Below are 19711 nucleotides of genomic sequence, written 5' to 3'. Positions count from 1 at the left end.
TAGTGGAGGTTTGTTAACGAACTGGTGGAATCTTGTTAGTCGGTCAATACGACTAACTTTTTTGTAAAAAACTATTGTAAATTAAATACAACTCCTCCCATGTATAATTGTTTCTGGTAGTATTGTAATTACTTTTTGATAATTTAGGTAATAGGTACTTTGTATCCCAGTTCTGTGTATTTAATGATCATTCCACTTCAATTTCAGGTAAAATAGGCAAGATTGGTGAAGTGCAAATTTCATGAACTTGCTAAGCCACTCATCATCTAGCTGACCGTGTCATCCGCTGAGCGCACCATCTGGTGGCTAAGCACGGGGACAATTCTGGAAGAAGGATGAGTTGTATAGAGGCACTGAGCGAAAGCCAACTCGCTAAGCGCACTATCTGCACCTTCAGGCTGAGCGAATGTGACTGACGCTAAACCAGAAGTCACTTACATGCGCTAAGCGAGCTCATCTTCCGCTAAGCGTGCATCCATCGATAGGATTGCCTATTTAAGCTAAAATCACGATAGGGTGGTGGAGTTGAGTTTTTGGAGAGTTTTTGGCTGTGGAGAGACTGAGAGAGAGTTGAGCTTGAAGAGGAAGCCATCTTGGGGAGCTTTGGATGAGATTTTGAGAGATTGTGAGGTTTCTAGAGGAGCCTCACAAGTTCTTCAAGGGAAGGTTGCGGAGGAGCCTCAACTGTTTGTTGTTTCTGGGGCTATTGTTATTGTTGTTGCTGGATTGGTGGAGGAACGTATGGTCTGCTTGGGCCAGCAACATTTTGAAAATAAGGTTGTTGTTGTTGCTGCTGCTATTGTGAAGGATTTGACCATCTAAGGTTGGGATGATTCCTCCATCTGGGATTGTACCTATTGCTGGAGAGGTCATAATTATTCTGTTGTGGCTGATTTTGCTGCTGAGGTTGAGGAGGTCTGTTGTAGATGTTTGCAGCATAAGCTTCAGGTTGTTCAATTGCTTCAGATTGTTGCATAAAAGGGCAAAGGTCAGTGTGGTGGTCGACAGAGGAGCATAAACCACAGAGTCTGGCGATAGGTGCAGATTTTTGATTCATGGCCAGTTGGGTTACCAGGTTAACCAAGGCATCTAGCTTACCTTCAAGCTTCTTAGTCTCGCCTGATGAGGATGAATTTGTGGCTACTTCATGCACTCCTCTAATGACAATAGCATCACTTCTAGCACTAAATTGCTAGGAGTTGGAGGCCATCTTCTCAATTAAATTTCTGGCTTCAGCAGGGGTCATGTCAACAAGGGCTCCACCACTGGCAGCATCTATCATACTTCTTTCCATGTTATTGAGTCCTTCATAAAAATATTGGAGAAGAAGCTACTCTGAAATCTGGTGGTGAGGGCAACTGGTACATAATTTTTTAAATCTCTCCCGGTATTCATATAGGCTCTCTCCACTGAGTTATCTAATACCTGAAATATCCTTTTTGATGGTCGTGGTCCTAGAAGTAGGGAAATGTTTTTCTAAGAATACTCTTTTGAGGTCATCCCAGCTCGTGATGGACCTTGGAGCAAGGTAATATAGCCAGTCCTTTGCCACTCCCACTAAAGAAGGAGGAAAGGCCTTCAGAAATATGTGATCCTCCTGGACATCTGGTGGTTTCATGGTGGAGCAGACAATATGGAATTCTTTCAGATGCTTGTGTTGGTCTTTTCCTGCAAGGCCATGAAACTTTGGTAGCAAATGGATCAATCCAGTTTTAAGAACATATGGGACATCCTCATCAGGGTATTGGATGCACAAGCTTTCGTAGGTGAAATCAGGTGCAGCCATTTCCCTTAGAGTCCTCTCACGGGGTGGAGGTTGCGCCATGTTCTCAGAATATGCAAAATCAGAATGTTCAAAACTATAATGCTCAAAATCACCAATAACAGAATGCTCAGGATGCTCAAAAGGTACTAAATGTTGTCTAACTAATCTATGAAATGTCCTATCTATCTCAGGATCAAAGGGTTGTATGTCAGATGGATTGCCTCTAGTCATACACTACATTCGGCATGCACAACTAGTTGCCTTCTTATGCAAGTAACAGTGTAGGTTTGAATTACAGCTACCATTAAATGATATCCAAATGACTTGAAATTTTGTGAGCAACCTTATAAAATGATGAGAAGATAGCACAAAAAATTTCAAACAGAAATTCAAAGTCTAACTTTAGAAGCTAAAAATGACAACTTAAGAAAAATAAGAGAATAATACTAGGAAAATAAAAAACTTTTGACAGAATCGCAATTTTTGGAAGAAGGAGACCTCAGCTGGCCTATGGCCGTCTGCCATGGCATGGGAAATTTTTTTTCTACCCCAAATACATATATAATAATAGTCATTCTGATACCCGGGGTAAAAGTTATGGTCGTTTGAAGTTTTGACAAAAATCAAATTTGCTACTTTTTTGGAACTTTCAAATCTGACCAAACTAAAGGCTCTAGCTATTTTTCCCACAAATTATGGATTAAAAGAAGTTACCACACAAAAATTCAGCCAAAAATAACAACTCTAGCTACTAAAACAAAAAATCCCAAATAATTCAGCAAGGGTGGTCGCTAAAATCCGTCGCTACATGATTTCCACTACTACTATGTTTTGCCACAAGCAAAAGTGGTCGCTAAATCCATCGCAAAACACTATTCACAGCAAAACACCCAAAACTGAAACAGGAGAAGCGCTTAACAGAAAAACTAAAATAGAACACACACTAAACAAAATACCAAGACACTAAACAACACTAACACACACACTAACACAACACTAACAATTAAACATAAAACACAAAAGAATTAAACACTAACACGACACTAGCTATTATGAACCTTTGGACACTCCTCCCCGGCAACGGCACCAAATTTGATCGAGGGCGTACCCGAATCAAATAAACATTAAAATGCAGTAACTAGGAAGTGATCCTAGGTCGTTTCCCAACGAGCAATGATAAACCAAATGTTCATAACAGATAGTAGCAAATAGTAACAAATTGGGGGGGGGGGGGGGGGGTTGTTTGCTTTTGTAAATAAACAGCAAGTAAAATTGAATTAGAAAATATCAGAATTAAAATACGTTGTTTCCCCTTGATTCACAAGCAAGTCTCTTATCCTAGGTTGCGAGAATTTATCCTTTATCAATTAAACCACTTAATCCAACCCTAAATTCAATTACTAAGCGAAATTTAACATAAGGCATTCATTATGTGATTAAGCAACACATACACCAATTACTCATAAACGATCATTAAGCATGAACGTAAATTAAGTGCAGAGAAAATTAATCAAGCACTAAGCATGCATGAATTAATAGCAACAAATTCAGAGTAATTAGCGAAGAGGAAAAACTGAACAGAATTTAACAGTAATAATAGAACCTCAAAGAGAACTGTGCTTGATCCTCAAGAGAAAGCAGCGTTGGGGACTTAACCTTCCATTAATCATTAGAGAACGAAATTTTATTGCTAAAATGAAAAGTCAAACTGGAATTGCATAAACGAAAAATAAAGGAGAAAGAGAAGAAAAAGCCTAAAACTAAAAAACGAAAAATAGGGGAGAGAGAAGAGAGGCCAAAACTAGAACCTTGATGCTGTTATATAGTTTTTTTTAGCCCCAAAGCTTACAAATCTGTTTTAAATCCAAGCCCATAAATAAAATCAAATCAAATCTAGATAAGATAAGATAAGATCTAGCTGAAATAATATCTAGATGAGATCAAATCTAAATAATATCTAGATAAGATAAGATAAGATCTAATTTTGTAGAATAAAATAGTTTGTCCTCTTCAAATCCAAGCCCAATTCTGGATTCAAGCCCAATGCTTCATTAATTTCTGAAATTAGATTAAAAACATCAAATTAGCTTAATGGGCCCAAATAATAAAACTGCCTAATTAATTTGACAATTAAAATTAATCAGTACTTAAAATGGTGCAAAAAGGGTTAAGAAATAGGAGAAAATAATGGCACATCAAAGATCAAAAAATTGATTTTGATTTATTTGTAGAAGACAAGCTTGTGCCAGAACAAAATGTTTGCTTGCGGGTAAGGGAGGTTGAACAGGAGGTCTTGAAGGTGAGGGCCAAATTTGATATCACCCATTGATGTATGTGCGTCAACCTAATGACGTTAAAAGAGCGCTTCCTGGGAGGCAACCTAATTCTGATTTTTTTTCATTTTGTTTTTCATGCATTGCATAAGTTGGAATTTGCTTTATGATCATTGAAAAAGGGGATATCAGCTTATTGTGAGTCATAGATATTGGGGGGTTGTTCAATATGTTTTGAGGAAGTGGACTGAACATCACTTAAAAACATTTTCATGAAAATAGTCCACTCGCTAAGTGCATAGCACCTCGCTGAGTGCATCTTCTCCGTGTGCTAAGCGAGTATAGCCAGCGGTAAGCGCTCAAACCCCTACATCTCAAGCTGATTGGCTCGCTAAGTCGGCCATGGGTGAGCTAAGCGTAATTCAATTTGATCTGAATTGAGCTAAGCGAGAGTGCGCTCGCTAAGTGCATCGTGTTCACTGGCAAAGCGCGGTGTACGCCCGCTAAGCCCAATTCGTTGCGGCATGTATAGCGCTAAGCTGGCACTCACTCGCTAAGCACGTGCCCCTTCTATATATAGGATGCATTATATTAGCTAAGCCGGCATTGAGCCAGGCTTAGCGATAGTTGCAAGATTTCTTATCGACACAACTCGCTTAGCACACATCTTTGGGCTAAGCGCAATTAAAAAAAATAATATAATAATTTGAATTTTGAATGGGCCCCATGTTGGCCCGCCAAGAGTGAAGTGCAACAGCAGTTACACTTACACTTATCCCAAAAATCTGAAAAGATTTTACTACAACCTCTCTCCTCTGAAAATTGCACATTGCATCCTCGAACCTCAACCTTGCATCCTTCATCAAATCTTCACTGAGCATCTACGATTCAAGTAAGTTTCTAAATTCCCTTATGCTTTTCTATTATTGATACTTTAGGATAAAATACCATAGGATAGAAATTCAATTTTTAGGGTTAGATTGTAAGTAGAATAGATAAAAATTAGGACTTTGTTAGGAGTTGTAAGTGGTAGATAATGTTGATTGTGTTGCATGTCTGATAAGGGCCTATTAGAGGCCTACAAGAGGAAGTCGAAAGACTTCTTTGTCTGTGTGTTTTCTAGAAAACGTGACGAACTCGCTAAGCGCGTCTGATGCACTAAGTGAGTTCATTAATAAAGTCTTGAATGTATACATTTCCAGACGAACTTGCTTAGCCAGCATGCATGCGCTAAGTGAGTTCATTCGTTTTGTTGAATGTTCATCTTCCTTATGAACATCGCGGCTGAGTGACCACCGTGTTCGCTAAGCCACTGTACACGTCATTAATGACAAACCTGTGGCTAAGCGAGTGCTGTCTCGCTCAGCCCGGGTACCTTAGATAGATATTTTTTGTTGACTGCCTCGCTGATGTGCCATCATTTTCTTCTATTTTCTAAACCCTTTTTGCACCATTTTAATTATTGATTGGTCTTAATTGTCAATTAATTAGGCAGTTTTATTATTTGGGCTCATTTAGCTAATTTGATGTTTTTAATCTAATTTCAGGAATTAATGAAACATTGGGCTTAATCCGGATTTTGGTTGTGGACTTGAAAAGGGCAAATAAAGCAGCGCTTACCTTAGTTAATTTCTAATTAGGAAATTTCGCAATTTTATTTTATGTTGTTCAGTGTTTATTTCGTTTTGGGCCAGAGTATTGTAATAGGGCCCAGTGACTATGAGTGACTCTTTTTAAATAGCTGCCTTGGGATTCGTGCAGAGCATTCTATTCTGTTATGCTATTCATTATTCAGAGCTTTGTTTTAGGGTTTTCGTTTTTCTGTTTTGACGTTTTTGAGTTCGTAATGCAATTTTACGTTTTCTGCCTCTAATTACGAGTTCATTCTTGCTTCTTCTTCTACTTTCATTTACGTTTCTGTTCATTTACGTTCTTGTTCATTTACGTTTCTGCTTCATGTTTCATTTGCGTTTTCTGTTTGAATCCATGGAAGGCTAGATTTTCTGGTGTTGTTTCCTTTTGAGGACGAAGCCCAACTCTCTTTGAGGTTTCGTTTGTAATGTGGTTTCCTGGCAGTTTTCCCTTCACCAGTTATCCCAATTTCGTGAATATTAATCAGTGCACGCTTCGTGTTCGATTAATTGCCTCTGAGCCTAACTTGCGTTCATGCTTAATGGACGAAGGGCTAACTGGTGTATGTGGTGCCTAATCACGTATTGAAAACCCTAAGTTGATTTTCGCTTAGTAAATTGAAATAGGGTTGGATTAAGTGGTTGACTGTTAGGGACGAATTCTCCATAACCCAGGATAAGAGAGTGGCTTCTGAATCAGAGGAAACAACCCGTTTTTAGTATTAGTAGTTTCGTATTCCATTTTATTTGTTCTGCTCTTTAATTACCAAACAACCAAACCCCCCCCCCCCCATCGTTACTGTTACTGCAAGTATATTATGAACATTTGGCTTGTCACTGCTCGTTGGGAAACGACCTAGGATCACTTCCTAGTTACTGCATTTTCATGTTTATTTGATTCGGGTACGGCCTCGATCAAATTTGGCGCCGTTGCCGGGGATCAGTGTCCAAAGGTTCATAATAGCTAGCTAGTGCTGTGTGTTTAATCCTTTCGTGTTTTATGTTTAATTGTTAGTATTGTGTTAGTATGTGTGTTAGTGTTGATTAGTGTCCTGTTATTTTGTTTAATGTGTGTTCTGTTTCAGTTTTACCATTAAGCGTTTCCCCTGTTTCAGTCTTGGGTGTTTTGCTGTGAAGATTGTGCTTGAAAACAGAGTAGTAGTAGAAATCAGCTTGCGGAAAAACACAGTAGTAGTAGAAATCAATTAGAGACGGATTTTAGCGACCACCCATGCTGAATTAATTGGGATTTTTTGTTTTAGTAGCTAGGGTTGTTATTTTTGGCTGAATTTTTTTGTGGTAACTTCTTTTAATCCATATTTTGTGGGAAAAATAGCTAGAGCCTTTAGTTTGGTCAGATTTGAAAGTTCCAAAAAACTAGCAAATTTTGTGTTTGTCAAAACTTCAAACGGCCATAACTTTTGCTCCGGTTATCAGAATCGCAATTATTATATATGCATTTGGGGTAGAAAAAAATTTCCTACGCCGTGGCAGGCGGCCTATGGCCGGCTGAGGTCTCCATCATCCAAAAAAAGCGATTCTGTCAAAAGTTTTTTATTTTTCAAGTTTTATTCACTTATTTTTCTTAACCTACCAATTTTAGCTTTCATAGTTAGACTTTGAATTTTTGTCTGAAATTTTTTGTGCTATCTTCTCATCATTTTATAAGGTTGCTCACAAAATTTCAAGTCATTTGGATATCATTTGAGGGTAGCTGTAGTTCAAACCTACACCTTTATTTACATGACAAGGCAACTAGTTGTGTGCATGCTGAATGTAGTGTATGACTAGAGGCAATCCATCTGACTTACAACCCTTTGATCCTGAGATAGATAGGACATTTCATAGATTAGTTAGGCATCATTTTATACCTTTTGATCATTCTGAGCATTCCATAACTGGTGAATCTGTGCATTCTGTTATTGGTGATTTTGAACATCCTGATCTTGAGCATTATAATTTTGAGCATTCTGATTCTGAGCATTCTGATTTTGCACATTCTGAGAACATGGCACAACCTCCACCTCGTGAGAGGACTCTAAGGGAAATGGCTGCACCTGATTTCACCTATGAAAGCTTGTGCATCCAATACCCTGATGAGGATGTCCCATATGTTCTTAAGACTGGACTGATTCATTTGCTTCCAAAGTTTCATGGCCTTGCAAGTGAAGACCCGCACAAACATTTGAAAGAATTTCACATTGTCTGCTCCACCATGAAACCCCCAGATGTCCAAGAGGATCACATATTTCTGAAGGCTTTTCCTCATTCATTAGAGGGAGTGGCAAAGGACTGGCTGTATTACCTTGCTCCAAGGTCCATCACGAGCTGGGATGACCTTAAGAGAGTATTCTTAGAAAAAATTTTCCCTGCTTCCAGGACCACAGCCATCAGGAAGGATATCTCAGGTATTAGACAACTCAATGGAGAGAGCCTGTATGAGTACTGGGAGATTTTTAAGAAACTATGTGCCAGTTGCCCCCACCATCAGATTTCAGAACAACTTCTTCTCCAATATTTTTATGAAGGACTCAGTAATATGGAGAGAAGTATGATAGATGCTGCCAGTGGTGGAGCCCTTGGAGACATGACTCCTGCTGAAGCCAGAAATTTAATTGAGAAGATGGCCTCCAACTCCCAGCAGTTTAGCACCAGAAATGATGCCATAGTCATTAGAGGAGTGCATGAGGTAGCTACAAACCCATCTGCATCATCTGAAACTAAGAAGCTCGAAGGCAAACTGGATGCGTTGGTCAACTTGGTAACCCAGCTGGCCTTGAATCAGAAATCTGTACCTGTCGCAAGGGTTTGTGGTTTGTGCTCCTCTGCTGACCACCATACAGACCTTTGCCCTTCCATGCAGCAACCTGGAGCAATTGAGCAGCCTGAAGCTTATGCTGCAAATATTTACAACAGACCTCCTCAACCTCAGCAGCAAAATCAACCACAGCAGAACAATTATGACCTTTCCAGCAACAGATACAACCCTGGATGGAGGAATCACCCTAACCTCAGATGGTCCAGCCCTCAGCAACAACAGCAGCCTGCTCCTTCCTTCCAAAATGCTGCTGGCCCAAGCAGACCATACATTCCTCCACCAATCCAACAACAACAACAACCCCAGAAACAGCCAACAGTTGAGGCCCCTCCACAACCTTCCCTCGAAGAACTTGTGAGGCAAATGACTATGCAGAACATGCAGTTTCAGCAAGAGACCAGAGCCTCCATTCAGAGCTTAACCAATCAGATGGGACAAATTAGCTACTCAATTGAATCAACAACAGTCCCAGAATTCTGACAAGCAGCCTTCTCAAGCTGTCCAAAACCCCAAAAATGTCAGTGCCATTTCATTGAGGTCGGGAAAGCAATGTCAAGGACCTCAACCCGTAGCACCTTCCTCATCTGCAAATGAACCTACCAAACTTCACTCTATTCCAGAAAAAGGTGATGACAAAAATTTACCTAACAATTTCTGTGCAGGTGAATCTTCTTCCACAGGTAATTCTGATTTGCAGAAGCAGCACATTCCCCCTCTTCCATTCCCTCCAAGAGCAGTTTCCAACAAAAAAATGGAAGAGGCAGAGAAAGAGATCTTGGAAACGTTTAGAAAGGTAGAGGTAAACATACCTCTGTTGGATGCAATAAAGCAAATTCCAAGATATGCCAAATTCTTGAAGGAGCTGTGCACTAATAAGCGGAAGCTTAAAGGAAGTGAACGGATTAGCATGGGCAGAAATGTCTCCGCATTGATTGGTAAATCTGTTCCTCAAATTCCTGAAAAATGCAAAGATCCAGGTACATTCAGCATACCTTGTATCATAGGGAATAGTAAGTTTGACAATGCCATGCTAGATTTAGGAGCTTCTGTTAGTGTTATGCCTCTGTCTATTTTTAATTCTCTATCTCTAGGTCCCTTGCAGTCAACTGATGTGGTAATTCATTTAGCTAATAGAAGTGTTGCCTATCTTGTTGGTTTCATAGAAGATGTCTTAGTTAGAGTTGGTGAACTGATTTTCCCTGTTGATTTTTATATCTTGAATATGGAAGATGGATTTTCTCAAGGATCAGTTCCCATCATTCTAGGCAGACCCTTTATGAAAACTGCTAGAACTAAGATAGATGTTTATGCAGGCACACTGTCCATGGAGTTTGGTGATATAACTGTTCATTTTAATATTCTGGATGCTATGAAATACCCATCTGAAGATCTTTCTGTATTTCGTGCTGAAATAATTGACCATGTTGTTGATGAATACATGACTGATCTTTATTCTAATCTGCATGCCTCTCACTCTTCATGCATTGAGTCTGAAATTGTACTTGATCATATGTCTGAATTTGATGCTGAGAGTGAATCTGAGAGTGATATTGATTGCATGCCTGGTGGTGGTGTTTTACCTCTTGAGATTGATTTTATAGAGTCAGATAGGACTAACCATGTTTCAGGAAGTACACATACCTCTGACTTTCTTTATGAGGTAAAGGCTGAGAAACCATCTCCTTCTACCACTGTCCAGCCGACCACACCAGAATTGAAGCCTCTGCCATCAAATTTAAAATACGCTTACTTGGATGATAGCAAGAGTTTTCCAGTGATTATATCTGCCTCCCTTGCTGATGAGCAAGAGGAGAAGTTGTTGTCAGTTCTCAAGAAGCATAAGAAGGCTATAGGCTGGACCCTGGCGGACATTCCTGGTATTAGCCCATCCACATGTATGCATCGAATAAATTTAGAGGATGGAGCTAAACCAGTAAGACAGCCACAGAGAAGACTCAACCCGGTGATTCTTGATGTAGTGAAGAAGGAGATAACCAAGCTTTTGCAAGCCGGAATCATTTATCCTATCTCCGACAGCCAATGGGTGAGTCCCGTCCAGGTAGTCCCGAAAAAGACTGGCCTCACAGTGATCAGAAATGAGAAGGAGGAGCTGATTCCTACTCGGGTGCAGAACAGTTGGAGAGTGTGCATTGACTATAGGAGGCTGAACCAGGTTACCAAAAAGGACCATTTTCCCCTGCCATTCATTGACCAGATGCTTGAACGCCTGGCAGGTAAATCCCACTACTGTTTCCTTGATGGTTTTTCTGGTTATATGCAAATTACTATTGCTCCTGAGGATCAGGAAAAGACCACATTCACCTGCCCCTTCGGCACTTTTGCTTATAGGAGGATGCCTTTCGGCCTGTGCAATGCCCCTGGTACCTTCCAGCGGTGCATGATTAGTATTTTCAGTGATTTTTTAGAAAATTGCATAGAGGTGTTTATGGATGATTTCACTGTATATGGATCCTCTTTTGATGGTTGTTTGAATAGTTTGGAAAAAGTTTTGAATAGATGCATTGAAACTAACCTTGTTCTAAATTTTGAAAAATGTCATTTTATGGTTGAGCAAGGTATAGTTTTAGGCCACATTATTTCCAATAAGGGCATTGAAGTAGATCCTGCAAAAATTTCTGTTATTTCACAATTGCCTTACCCCTCTTGTGTGCGAGAGGTGCGATCTTTTCTTGGTCATGCAGGATTCTACAGGCGCTTTATAAGGGATTTTAGCAAAGTAGCCCTTCCACTGTCCAACTTGTTGCAAAAGTAGGTGGAGTTTGACTTTAATGACAGATGCAAAGAGGCTTTTGATTGCCTCAAAAGAGCGTTGACTACCACCCCCATCATCCAAGCACCCGATTGGACAGCCCCTTTTGAGCTTATGTGTGATGCATCAAATTATGCATTGGGGGCTGTCCTTGCTCAGAAAATTGATAAATTGCCCAGGGTGATATATTATGCTTCTAGGACTTTAGATGCTGCCCAAGCAAATTATACTACTACTGAGAAAGAGCTTCTAGCCATAGTTTTTGCTCTTGAAAAATTTCGATCTTATTTGCTTGGTACTCGCATTATTGTTTATACTGACCATGCAGCTCTAAAGTACTTGTTGAAGAAGGCTGATTCTAAGCCTAGGTTGATCCGATGGATGCTCTGGCTCCAAGAGTTTGACTTGGAGATCCGTGATAGGAGCGGAGCACAAAATCTAGTTGCTGATCATTTGAGTCGGATCGAACGTGTCTCTAATGCAGATTCACCTATTCGGGATGATTTCCCGGATGATCATTTGTATATATTGTATAGTATTTCTGACTCTCTTTCTACTCCCTGGTTTGCTAACATTGTCAATTATTTAGTTGCCTCTGTTTTTCCTCCCTTAGCATCTAAGGCCCAAAAAGATAAGATTAAAAGTGATGCTAAGCATTTTATTTGGGATGACCCCTACTTGTGGAAATTGTGCAGTGATCAGGTCATTAGACGTTGCATTCCAGATCATGAGACTGACTCAGTCCTGCAGTTCTGTCATTCTTCCGCACCGGGAGGTCATCTGGGTGTTCAAAGGACAGCTCGCAAAGTGCTTGATTGTGGTTTTTATTGGCCCACCATCTTTAAAGATGCGTGGAAGATCTGCAGCACTTGTGAGCAGTGTCAGAGAGCAGGAAATACACTTACATGGCGACAACAAATGCCTCAGCAACCTATGCTATTCTGTGAGGTGTTTGATGTCTGGGGTATAGATTTCATGGGTCCTTTTCCTGTCTCTTTTGGTTATGTTTATATTCTCCTTGCAGTTGATTATGTTTCAAAATGGGTGGAAGCCAAGCCCACTAGAACTAATGATGCTAAAGTTGTCGCAGACTTTGTCAGGTCTAATCTGTTTTGCAGGTTTGGAGTACCTAAAGCAATTGTTAGTGATCAAGGAACCCATTTTTGCAACAGGACAATGCATGCCCTGCTTAAAAAGTACGGGGTGGTACACAGGGTATCCACACCATACCACCCCCAGACTAATGGACAGGCAGAAATTTCTAACAGGGAAATCAAGAGAATTCTAGAGAAGATTGTGCAGCCAAGCAGGAAAGATTGGAGTACCAGGCTTGATGATGCTCTCTGGGCACATCGGACTGCCTACAAAGCACCCATAGGAATGTCTCCTTATCGGGTTGTCTTTGGAAAGGCATGTCATCTTCCAGTGGAAATTGAGCACAAAGCATACTGGGCAGTGAAGACTTGCAACTTCTCTATGGATCAAGCTGGCGAGGAAAGGAAGTTGCAACTGAGTGAGTTAGATGAAATCCGCCTAGAAGCCTACGAGAATGCCAAGTTCTACAAAGAAAAGACCAAGAAGTTCCATGATAGCATGATAGTTAAAAAAGACTTCGTGGTTGGGCAAAAAGTGTTATTGTATAATTCTAGGCTTGGACTCATGAGTGGTAAGTTGAGGTCTAAGTGGATTGGTCCTTTTGTTGTTACTAATGTTTTTCCTTATGGTACAGTTGAGATCAAAAGCGACTCCACAAACAAGAGCTTCAAGGTCAATGGACATCGACTTAAGCCATTCCTCACGAACCCTTCTTTAGTGGACGTAGTGGTGGAAGAGACTTCCTTACTCCATCCTACTCTTCCTCCACCATGACTTAGGGAGTTTTTCTTTTCCTATCTCCTTCTTTGCTTTTATTACACTTGTCCGATTCTCTTTGATGATTTAATTGTTTTTAATCTTTTAATTGTGCTACATTGAGGACAATGTGTTGTTTAAGTATGGGGGGGAGTGTTCTTTGGTTTTGCTAGTTTTGTTGGTTTTGTTAATTTGTTAGTTGTGTTAATTTGTTAATGTTGTTAGTTTCGTCGGATTTTCAGTTTAATATTTTGGGTCAATTTCATGTGCACGTACGACTTTGCATGTTTTTCTTTGAATTACAGGATATGTTCAAGAAATGGGTAATTGTTTTGAAAATAAAAGTTCTTGACATTTTGTGACTTGAAATCCTTGATTCTTCTCTACATGTCATGATAGTTTTGAAAGCTCAATTTGAAAGTGATGATTTTACCTTTGTGAGAATTTGAGCCATCCATCATTATAATCATTTGGTGTGTTTTGCCTCATTGATTGCTTGCACAATAGCCTTGGCTTGATTCTTGTTGATGCGTCCTAATTCACATGCATATTTGGAAATGATTAAGGCAATGTTGTTCTTATAAGCTTCTAGCCAAATGGACTTACCTTGAATTAATTCCTTTGATAGCCCTTTTGAGCCTTGTTTCCCTTTCCTTGTTTTGAAGCTCACTACAAGCCTTAAGTGAAAAACCATGATATTACCATATCCTTAAGGAATTTTGGAGCTTTGGAATTATTCCCCTTTGCTCCTCTATTCCTTTGGGATTTAGCCACTTATTCCATATTTCTCCATACCTTTTCCTTGGCCCCATTACAACCTTAAAAGACCTTTTGATCCTCATGTGCTTGTGTTTATGGGTTGATTGTCAATTTTAGAATCTTGCCAAGTTTATGTGGTGTTTGCTTTCATGGGTGCTTTGAGGGTAAATAGTAGCCTAGACACTTGAGAGATAGAGTGTATATCTTGGGAGGCTTTATCACTTTTCATTCTTGAGCTGATTAACTATTTTGCCATGATTGGGTTGCTTGGATGATTTTCATGAATGTCTTGACTTTTTGGATCTCCTTATGTTAGATGTTACCCATTCCTTTCATTCCTTGATGTTCATTGAGAAATATGTGAATGTTTTTGTTTGTCTCCCTTTCATATTCTTGGATTTTGTTCTTTGTTTCATTTTGCCCAGGAGTGCAAAAGGCTAAGTATGGGGGGTTTTGATGTGCCATCATTTTCTTCTATTTTCTAAACCCTTTTTGCACCATTTTAATTATTGATTGGTCTTAATTTTCAATTAATTAGGCAGTTTTATTATTTGGGCTCATTTAGCTAATTTGATGTTTTTAATCTAATTTCAGGAATTAATGAAACATTGGGCTTAATCCGGATTTTGGTTGTGGACTTGAAGAGGGCAAATAAAGCAGCGCTTACCTTAGTTAATTTCTAATTAGGAAATTTCGCAATTTTATTTTATGTTGTTCAGTGTTTATTTCGTTTTGGGCCAGAGTATTGTAATAGGGCCCAGTGACTATGAGTGACTCTTTTTAAATAGCTGCCTTGGGATTCGTGCAGGGCATTCTATTCTGTTATGCTATTCATTATTCAGAGCTTTGTTTTAGGGTTTTCGTTTTTCTGTTTTGACGTTTCTGAGTTCGTAATGCAATTTTACGTTTTCTACCTCTAATTACGAGTTCATTCTTGCTTCTTCTTCTACTTTCATTTACGTTTCTGTTCATTTACGTTCTTGTTCATTTACGTTTCTGCTTCATGTTTCATTTGCGTTTTCTGTTTGAATCCATGGAAGGCTAGATTTTCTGGTGTTGTTTCCTTTTGAGGACGAAGCCCAACTCTCTTTGAGGTTTCGTTTGTAATGTGGTTTCCTGGCAGTTTTCCCTTCACCAGTTATCCCAATTTCGTGAATATTAATCAGTGCACGCTTCGTGTTCGATTAATTGCCTCTGAGCCTAACTTGCGTTCATGCTTAATGGACGAAGGGCTAACTGGTGTATGTGGTGCCTAATCACGTATTGAAAACCCTAAGTTGATTTTCGCTTAGTAAATTGAAATAGGGTTGGATTAAGTGGTTGACTGTTAGGGACGAATTCTCCATAACCCAGGATAAGAGAGTGGCTTCTGAATCAGAGGAAACAACCCGTTTTTAGTATTAGTAGTTTCGTATTCCATTTTATTTGTTCTGCTCTTTAATTACCAAACAACCAAACCCCCCCCCCATCGTTACTGTTACTGCAAGTATATTATGAACATTTGGCTTGTCACTGCTCGTTGGGAAACGACCTAGGATCACTTCCTAGTTACTGCATTTTCATGTTTATTTGATTCGGGTACGGCCTCGATCACTCGCGCTAAGCCGCGCCTGTCTCAGCTAAGCGCTATTTGTTGTGGCAGTGGTTTGGCTAAGCGAGCCTAGTCTCTTAGCCCATATAACTCAGTCAAATTTTGTAAGTGTTGCTCGAGCTAAGCACCGCCTCTCGTGGGCCAAGCAGTATTCGTTGCGGCATGCATAAGGCTAAGCGAGTGCTTATCTCGCTAAGCCAATTATGCAGAAAAAAATTTTTGTTATCACTGCCTAAGCGCGGCCTGTTGCACTAAGCCGGTGTGTTGCTTTTCCTAAGGCGCACTAAGCGAGCTGCATCTCGTTAAGCGCACGTTGCCAATTTCAGTTTTTGATTTCGGTTTTAATCTAGATAAACTTCTGGTCTAATAAACTGATGGTTCTTTTTTATTGTAGATGGCATCCAGGAAGAGGAAGAGCACTGCTTCTAGACCCACAACTCAGTATGATACCAGGCGATTCCAATCTTTGGAAGCTTGGAATAGATACACTAACAACATTCTCGGCTAGAATATCCTTTCGGAGAGAAATGTGAAGCTTTATCATACTGGGTTCGACGAGTTCAAGGTGGAGTTGGAGAGGCGTAATCTACACAAACGCGTCACCAACCTCCAAGATGGAAGCATATATGTAGCTGTGGTGAAGGAGTTTTATGCTAACCTATACAGCTCAGAGAACCAAGCTTCTAAACAAGCTAGAGTAAGAGGACATCTGATTAAGATCGAAGCAAAAAGGTTGAATGAATTTCTTCAGACTCCAGTGGTGTTAGAGGAGGGGGAATCTTTACCCACCTACTTTAGATTTTGCAGGTTAAGGACTAACCACCAGGAGATTGTAGCCAGGCTTTGTATTCCCCGCAAGGGGTTTATTTTGAATGCTGACAGCCAGACACGGAAACTTCTCAAAAAAGATCTGACGACACTGGCCCAGACATGGAGTGTCTTCTCTTACTCCAACATAGCTCCCACATCCCACACCTCAGATTTGAATATGGATAGAGCTAGGTTGGTCTATGGCTTGGTGACTAACATGGACATGAACATCGGAGCCCTTATCTCAGGTCAGATTTCTTCTATTGCTCAGAGTAACTCCTCTAGGCTCGGATTTCCAGCCTTGATCACTACCCTATGCAGAGCTAGAGGAGTTACCTCTAATAGTCTGACTTGTGAGAGCCTGAGCCCGGCCATTAACTTGGCCTACATTAAGAAAAAATTTTGGAATATGAATGATCTAACAGTTAACTTCAGAGGGGCAAGGAAGGCAAGGGTTCGACCAGCTGATGTTCCTTCTTCTTCTACTCCACCAGCTCCTTCCACTAGCTCCTCCAGGCCCATCCGCTCAGGACTCTCAGCACTTTGAATCCATGCTTCAGAGTCTTCATCAAGGACAAATTTTGTTAATGCAATGTGTGCAGATTTTAGCTCCTCCAGGATCCATTCTGACAGTGGAACAGTTCATGGAGAAGGTATCCTGGCCAAGAACCCTGCCTTCTCTTGAGAGAGAAGGTGGGGGTCCCAGTGCTTAGGTACCTCAGCAGGTACAGGATGCATCTTCTGAGACCACCATCCCTGAGCCATTCATTTTTGAAGCAGTTGAGAAACAGGTAAGGTATAAGGCTGCTACTCTAGAGAGATCACCACATATTTCACCAGATCCACCCTCTCCAGTGGTGGATCAATCTTCTCTTCAGCAGCCAATAGACCCTCCTACACCAGTGCATGAGATGCCAGCAGACCCGTCTACACCATTACTTGATCTTCTAGAGGACCCTTCTACACCAGTCCTGGGATTGACTACCACTCCTCCGGCAACTCATGTGCTACATCTTATAGATGAGGAGGACACTCAGGATGAGGATACTCAGTCACAGGACCTGTCACATGAATTTTAAATTCTTTCTTTTGTTTTGATGACAATTATGATTATTATAATTATGCCTTTAGTACCCTTTTTTGTGATATGGGTTTATACTTTTGATTATGGATAGTAGTATGCAATTCCTGATGTATATAGAATAGTTTAACTTGACTCCTTGAAATTGCAGTTTTGGTATAGTTTTGAAATGGTGATTATGGATTGAATGCATGATTGGAATGAAGATTGTGTTTTATCATGAGTTTGAGCAAGTGTGTATGCTAGACAAAGAAAGAACAAGAATGTAAGCTTGCAATTAGAAATGCTAGTCAATAGACAGATTGATTGTGAAAGAAAAGCTTGAACCATAACCCGGTGAGAGTGTGAACTTAATTATTGAGAGAACGACTAGCATAGAGCAATGATTTTTGTATCAATCTCTGAATTTTAGAATGAAATGCATAAGTTTGAAAATGATGAAGGCCATTGTTCAATTTTTAAACTACTTGACCAGAAGGCTTACCTTAAATTATAATTGTATCCTTTGCACCCTTTCTGAGCTTAATTGAATTTTCAAATTGAACCTTGAACTTGAATGAATATCTCCATCTACCTTGCTTAGGTTCTAGGAGAGCATATGGTTCAAGGCAGTTTGCCCCAAATTTGGGGGAGTTAGTTGAGCTGTGAAGTGAAAAAGGTAAGACACATCAGTACACACAACAAATAACTTATGTGTTAGAAAAAAGAGTAAAATGTAAATAAAGAGAGTGTGTGCTATTGTAATAAGGCCAAATGCAAGGCAAGTGAGTGAGCTACCTAAATTGAAAAGAAATAAATTGGGTGAGTCTAGGATCTATGCTCTCTTAGAATTTAAGCCTTTGATCCTAGAAAAACCAATAATTCTTGTAGCCAAGCCTCACTACAAGCCTCTGAAAGTCCTTCTGATTCTATTTATGTATTTCTGACTTTATGGCATGAGATGAAGTACAAAGATTAGAACTCTTGCTGGTTGTTATTGCTTAATAGCTTAAACACTTGAGCTTGAGCGAAATAGTAGCCGTGAGACTTTGGTTTAAGCTACTTTCCTTGATATTTGTCTTGTGCCTAACTTCATCTAATTGTATTGCATACATTATGTTCTTCTCTTTGAATAACTGCATGCTTTGTGAAAAACAATTGATGAGAGCATTTTTGTTTCATTTGTTATCATGTAATTAATATTTTGCAAATCACACACCTTTGTACATAATCACTGCATGTTTTTTCACTTGTGGACCAGTGAGTTTATGGCATGAGATGAAGTACAAAGATTAGAAATCTTTCTGGTTGTTATTGCTTAATAGCTTAAACACTTGAACTTGAGTGAAACAGTAACCGTGAGACTTTGGTTTAAGCTACTTTCCTTGATATTTGTCTTGTGCCTAACTTCATCTAATTGTATTGCATACATTATGTTCTTCTCTTTGAATAGCTGAATGATTTATGAAAAACAATTGATGAGAGCATTTTGTTTCATTTGTTATCATGTAATTAATATTTTGCGAATCACACACCTTTGTACATAATCATTGCATGTTTTGTCACTTGTGGACCAGTGAGTTGTTCTTTATTTGCTTGAGGACAAGCAAAGCTGTAAATTTGGGGGAGTTTGTTAGTTGGTCAATACGACTAACTTTTGTGTAAAAAACTGTTGTAAATTGTATACAACTCCTCCCATGTATAGTTGTTTCTGGTAGTATTGTAATTACTTTTTGATAATTTAGGTAATAGGTACTTTGTATCCCAGTTCTGTGTATTTAATGATCATTCCACTTCAATTTTAGGTAAAATAGGCAAGATTGGTGAAGTGCAGATTTCATGAACTTGCTAAGCCACTCATCTTCTGGCTAAGCGCATCATCTGCTAAGCGCCTCATCTGATGGCTAAGAGCATAGACAATTCTGGAAGAAGGATGAGCTTTATAGAAGCACTGAGCAAAAGCCAACTCGCTAAGTGCACCGTCTTCACCTTCAGGCTAAGCGAGTGTGACTGGCACTAAGCCAGAAGTCACTTACATGCGCTAAGCAAGCTAATTTTCTGCTAAGCACGCATCCACTGATAGGATTGCCTATTTAAGCTGAAATCGGTGGTGGAGTTGAGTTTTTTTAGAGTTTTTGGTTGTGGAGAGACTAAGAGAGAGCTGAGCTTGAAGAGGAAGCCATCTAAGGGAGCTTTGGATGAGATTTTGAGAGATTGTGAGGTTTCTAGAGGTGGAGGAGACATCCCCACTACTTGTATTTCTTCTATCTTTCATCTTCTCTTCTCATTGTTGTAAAGGAAGCTTCCCTGCTATGGAGAGCTAAAGCCTCAGTTGGTTCTTCCTATGGGGTACTTGATTTAAATACTTTCATATCTATCTAAT

At 39.7% G+C, this 19711-nt stretch overlaps 2 non-coding genes across 2 annotated transcripts; one reads left to right on the top strand and one right to left on the bottom strand.

Moving 5' to 3' along the window:
* Positions 1-1340: 1340 nt before the first annotated feature.
* On the top strand, positions 1341-1447 carry LOC114385539. The gene has a single exon (XR_003660909.1). It is a non-coding gene; the product is annotated as a small nucleolar RNA R71 (small nucleolar RNA).
* Positions 1448-8055: 6608 nt separating this feature from the next.
* LOC114385530 lies at positions 8056-8162 on the bottom strand. The gene has a single exon (XR_003660900.1). It is a non-coding gene; the product is annotated as a small nucleolar RNA R71 (small nucleolar RNA).
* Between the last annotated feature and the right edge of the window lie 11549 nt (positions 8163-19711).

This window comes from Glycine soja, chromosome 14, assembly GCF_004193775.1.
Source record: "Glycine soja cultivar W05 chromosome 14, ASM419377v2, whole genome shotgun sequence".
NCBI lineage: Eukaryota > Viridiplantae > Streptophyta > Magnoliopsida > Fabales > Fabaceae > Glycine > Glycine soja.
The sequence above is the reverse complement of the archived record's forward strand: the minus strand, read 5'-3'. Positions and strand labels throughout refer to the sequence as shown.